The sequence below is a fragment of the Microtus oregoni genome, unplaced genomic scaffold (assembly GCF_018167655.1).
Source record: "Microtus oregoni isolate MIOR12 unplaced genomic scaffold, Mior012 000030F_ref0000283, whole genome shotgun sequence".
Classification (NCBI taxonomy): Eukaryota; Metazoa; Chordata; class Mammalia; order Rodentia; family Cricetidae; genus Microtus; species Microtus oregoni.
In genome coordinates, this window is record NW_024543089.1 from 9,135,917 (window position 1) to 9,141,780 (window position 5,864).

Below are 5,864 nucleotides of genomic sequence, written 5' to 3' on the forward strand. Positions count from 1 at the left end.
CCAGTGCTGCATCAGAACGTCGAGTTAGCCAAGACCATTTTTCTTTATTTTATTTTAAGTTTTTTTATTACTTTATTGTCACGGCCACCCTTGTCCTGCAAGGATGACGCGACCACCGGAGCTCTTCTCACTGCAGTTTATTCCAGGACTTTATTCACTTTCTCTCTCTCTTCCCCTCTCTTCTCTCTTCCCCTCCCTCTCCCCCTCCCCCTCCCCCTCCCCCCCTCTCTCTCTCTCTCTCTCTCTCTCTCTCTCTCTCTCTCTCTCCAGGAAAACCTCTCCCAGCCCTTAAGTAGGCATGGGCTGTCAACCCCGAACTGCCAGGTGGGCATTGCCCATTGGCCCACGCATATGCAAGCAGCTGATGATCATTGCGTGATCAGGCATAAGTCAGACTTTAGCCATAGGAGTTGATTATACATCTCCATCAGGTGTGGCTCTATGCTGCTCGCTACACTTTATAAACAATACAAGTCAAAGTTTCCACTTCCTTCCCTCTTCCCACTTCCCTCCTGCTCCCCCACACATTCTCTCCCCAACTCTCTCCAGTCCTAAGAGAGGACAAGGTACCCTGCCCTGTGGGAAGTCCAAGGATTTTCCCCCTACGTCCAGGCTTGGGAAGGAATGCATCCAAAGAGAATAGGATTCCAAAAAGCCAGTACATGCAGTAGAGACAAATCCCAGTGCCATTATCATTGGCCCCCTCAGTCTGCTCCAATTGTCAACCACATTCAGAGTGTCCAGTTTGATTCCATGCTCGTTCAGTCCCAGTCCAGCTGGCCTTGGTGAGCTTCCATTAGATCTGTCCCACCGTCTCCATGGGTGGACTCAACCCTCGTAGTCCTGACATCCTTGCTCATGTTCTCCCTCCTTTTGCTCTTCATCTGGACCTTGGGAGTGCAGTCCAGTGCTCCAATGTGGGTCTCTTGTAGTAATAAGAGCGGTGAGGCTGCGTCCCTAGCACCCTGGCTGCCTGGCTAGCTTATACCCCGAAATAATTACACAGACACTGTATTCTATTAAACACTGCTTGGCCCATTTCTATCTAGCCTCTTCTAGGCTAATTCTCACATATTAATTTAGCCCATTTCTAATCATCTGTGTGTAGCACTCCAAGGTGCGCTTACCGGGAAGATTCTAGCCTACATCCATCCTGGGTCGGAGCTTCATCGAGTGTGTCTGCCCCGGAGAGGGGCATGGCGTCTCTGAGCTCACTTCCTCTTCCTCCCAGCATTCTGTTCTGTTTACTCCTCCCACATACGTTTTTAGCTATGAGGCCAAGCAGTTTCTTTATTACTTAACCAATGACCTTCCTCCATCAGTCTCTGTCTCTATCTCCATCAGTTGCCTGATGAAGGTTCTATGGTGATATTCAAGATAGTCATCAGTCTGACTATGGGACAAGGCCAGTTCAGGCACCTTCTCCTCCACTGTCCAGGGTCCTAGCTGGGATCATCCCCATGAACTCCTGGGAACCCCTCCAGAGCCAAGCCTCTTGCCAACCTCAAAATGGCTCCCTCAATTATGATATCTTCTTCCCTGTCCCCATATCTGTCCTTCCTCCATTTCTACTATCCCACTCACCCAAGCTCTCTCCAACCCTCCCTTCTCCCCTCTCCTTCCCCCTCTCCCTTTCCTGCCACCCTCCCTACCCCCATGCTATTAACTTTTGCCTTGCAATCTTGTCTGCTTCCAATTTCTAGGAGGATCTATATATGTTTTTCTTTGCATTCACCGTATTACTAGCTTCTATAGGATCACTAATTATAGTCTCAATGTCCTTTGTTTATGGCTAGATTCCACTGATGAGTGATTTCATATTTTTGGGTCTTGGTTATCTCACTCAGGATAGTGTTTTCTACTTCCATCCATTTGCATGCAAAATTCAAGATGTCATTGTTTTTTACTGCTGAGTAGTAAGGTCAAGTAACATAAAAAGGTAAACCTATCAAAATTATACCTAATTTCTCAATGAAACCATGAAAGCCAAATGGTCTTAGATAGATGTGCTGCAGACTCTAAGAGACCATGGATGAAAGCCCATACTACTATACCCAGCAAAGCTTTCTTTCACCATCAATGGAGAAAACAAGTTATTCCATGACAAAAACAGATTTAAGCAATATGTATCCACAAACCCAGCTTTACAGAAAGTACTAGAAGGAAAAACTCAACCCAAGGAAGCCAACAACACCAAAACAGCACAGATATCTGATAACCTGCTACCAAGACAACTCAAAGAAGGGAAATACACAAATACTACCATCAAAAAAAATATAATAATAACCGGAGTTAACAGCCACTGGTCATTAATGTTGCTTAATATCAATAGACTCAATTCTCCTATAAAAAGGCACAGGTTAAGAGAATAGATATGAAAACAGTATCCAGCATTCTGCTGTTTATAAGAAACACACCTCAACCTTAAAGGCAGATATCTACTAAGAGTAAAGAGTTAGGAAAAGGATTTTCAATCAAATGGACCTAAGAAACAAGCAGATGTGTCTATCCTAATATCTAACAAAATATCTCCATCACTTCCCTGGCTAGCTCATTGACTCCATCAAGCAGCAAGAGCTTGGGTCACTTCTGCTCTCAGCCCTTCAGGACTGGATTATCTACATCCTCATCCACAGCATCTGTGCTAGTACAAATCTGTTGCCCAGGTGATGTGCAGGGAACCCTCTGAAAAGTACTGCAGCTGGTGAGAGTCAGGAGCCGCTCTCCCCCTCTCATGCCCTTGATGTGAATTCTCCTGCCTGGCAAGGGGTAATAGGGGAAAGCATCTTTTCTTCAAATACTCCACCACATGACAGACGAAGGAGATTATGGTCAGCTTTCCTACTCTTACACATTCATAACTGACTCCTCAGTTTCCCTGACAACTAGGTCAGCTCTACTGTGCTGCCCAAGTAGAGTGCATGTGGTGAGCAGCAGGGCCAGCTATGTCTATTGCTGCAGCCAGGGAGGGGTGGGGGCCAATTCTTTGCAGCCCTATCATCAGTGCCTTCTGTGGTGACAGGATACATAGATATCAAAACTAAGATGTTGCCCTTCACAGCAGTCCAGGTCCAGATACCACCATGTGTTGAGATAGGGAGCTGCGGGCTGCATCCCCGTCACCCAGCCGCCCGCATGGCTAGCTTTACCCAAAATAATTATACGGAAACTGTATTCTTTTAAACACTGCCTGTATTTAGACAAAAGGGGGGATTAACTGGTTTGATGGGATGATTGGTATTTGTGAATTACTGTTTTTAGAAAATTGTATTAGTACTGTTTCCTGTATATTGATATATTGAATATTGTGAATAATGTGAGTGTTCCTACCACTATTTTTGTATAAGAGTATGCTTATAACTTTGTCTATATTGTATTGATACATCTACCATATTACAATGTACATTTCTACCTCTGATACTATTTATATAACATTGTTTACATTTGATATGTAATGACATTGTTTACAGTTGAAGATCATTGTCTTCATATATTGCACAGTTGTTTATTCTTTTAGTCTTCAAGTTAGATAGGTATTGAGAATTATGTTTGTCATATTTATTTTTAGGTTAATCAGGTCTTTTAGATACATAGAGATTATATTTAGTATAGATAGTATAATCTTCAGCCTCTTTGAAGAGGTGTAGAAAATGGCCTTTAATCTAAAATAGAATTCTGTGCCAACGAGACACAATTACTCCTGACAACACCACTCTACTCCCGAAAGAACGTTGAGCACCAAAGACACCACACTGGGAGCTTGTCTTCTTGGCAGAACTGGCCTTTGGGTTAAGAAACGCCCATACCTCAACTTCTGACAAAGATACAGAATATCCCTAAGTGGATGAAACAGGATTGTCTTATCCTGCCCAGACAGGGTAGGATAGTTCTAAGAAAGTTCCTTGCCTTTAATAATGGTATGTCAGTTATGTTAGGCCTTAGCCAAAGTCGGTTGACTCAACATTGCAAACGAGACTTTGGGTGATTGCCCAGGTAGTCAGTTGTCTCTGTCAATTGTTGCACATTTTGGCTATCTCTCGTTTGTTAAGTAATATTTATTCCCTTCTCAGATCTTTGACGGAGTTGAAGATTATATAATTGTAGTTATTCTCTACATTATTTAGACTCCTTGAGATAGAATGTCTAGCAAAACATTTGTTCTCAATATTGTTTGTTATATTTATTATTTTTTATTATTGTATATAGTTGTATTTGGTTTAGTTCTGTCTTATTTAGACAAAAGAGGGAGATGTAGGTTTAAGCCCAGCCTTAGGGGGCGTGTTCGCCTGGAGGTAATGTTTACCTATAAATCTGCCGGGTTTGTGCCCACCCCTCTTTCTGCTTCCTGTTTCTCCATGGGAACCATGGTACTGTAAGTCTATTTCTACATTAAAGCTGTATATATTTTTTACAATCTGTCTGCATTCATTTTACGCCGGTACAACCATGGCGTTGGGTAGAAAGTAGGTCATCCATCTTAACTTGCTCCTCAAAGCCTTGACCACTTTAGATCTGCCTCTCTACACAGGACATGAACCATTCTGCTTCTGCCTCTCCCTCTTTCCCACACCTCACCATATATTTGCTCACGATAAATGCTTGTGATTTTTTTCCTTCACATTCAAGGCAAACTATCACAGACAGGCATGTGGGGTATCCATTGCTCAGTCCTAATGGTGGGTAGACATACTTTAAATCAAAGTGTTCATAAATAGACTTGGACAGTTTAAACATCTCTTAGGAAATGATGGTATCAAAGAACAGTAAGAAATATCTTAGGATTTTCTAAGATTTTACATTTTAGCTGTTTAAATTAAATCTCATCTCCCCATTTTTATTGAAAATAGATTCTTTCCTCATGTCATATATCTTTATTACTGTTTCCTGTCCAGCTCTCTCCTACTCTGGCTTCTCCCCAACTTTCTGCCCATATGAATCCACTCTCTTCTCTTCTCTCATTAGAAAAGAGCAAACTTCTAGCAGATGAAAGCAAAACATAACAAAATAAAATGTAGCAAGATTAAAAAAAAAAAACTAAAACAAAAGTATCTCATTTTAGTTGGACAATGCAAACAAACTTCCATTTAGAAAAGAGCCCAAGAGAAAGCACAACAATCAGAGACTCACTTTTCATTTAATCCTCTGGAGGCCCATAAAATCATTACAGCAAATGCTATAATAGGCAATCAGAATACCTGGTGAAAACACGGGCAGACTGTGCTCCTGATGCTACAGTCTCTGCAACATTATATGAGATTTTCTCTGTGGATTTAGAGGGTCTTGTACTCCTCATGTCCTTCATATTCTTTGGCATTGCAGCTGGCCAGTTTAAGTCTCTAAACTTGATAAAGAATATTTTAATCTTAATATATTTTCATATCAAATGCATATTTAATCATAGTAATGACTTTATTAAATTGATACTCTTGCAGCACTGAGGTAGGAATTTTATAAAATATTTAAAATGCTCTTTAAAAAGTTAAATATCTTATTATTTTTTTCATGTGTCTCTTAGTTATGCATGTCTTAGTTATAAGGTTTCATTGATGTGAAAAGACATGATGATCATAGCAACTCTTATAAAGAAATCATTTCTTTGTGTTTATCTTACAGTTTGAGAGGTTTAATTCATTTTCATCATGTTGGGATATAGCAGTATGCAGGCAGACATGGTACCAGAAAAGGAGCTGAGAGTTTAATATCTTGATTATCAGGCAGCAGAAACAACTGTGTCACTAAGTATATCTTGAGTATAGGAGTCCTCAAAGCCCACCCCTACAGTACGTATTTTCTTCAATCCTCACCCACTCCAGCAAAGCCACACCTCTTAATAGTTGCACACCCTACTTTGGTCATTTTCTTTC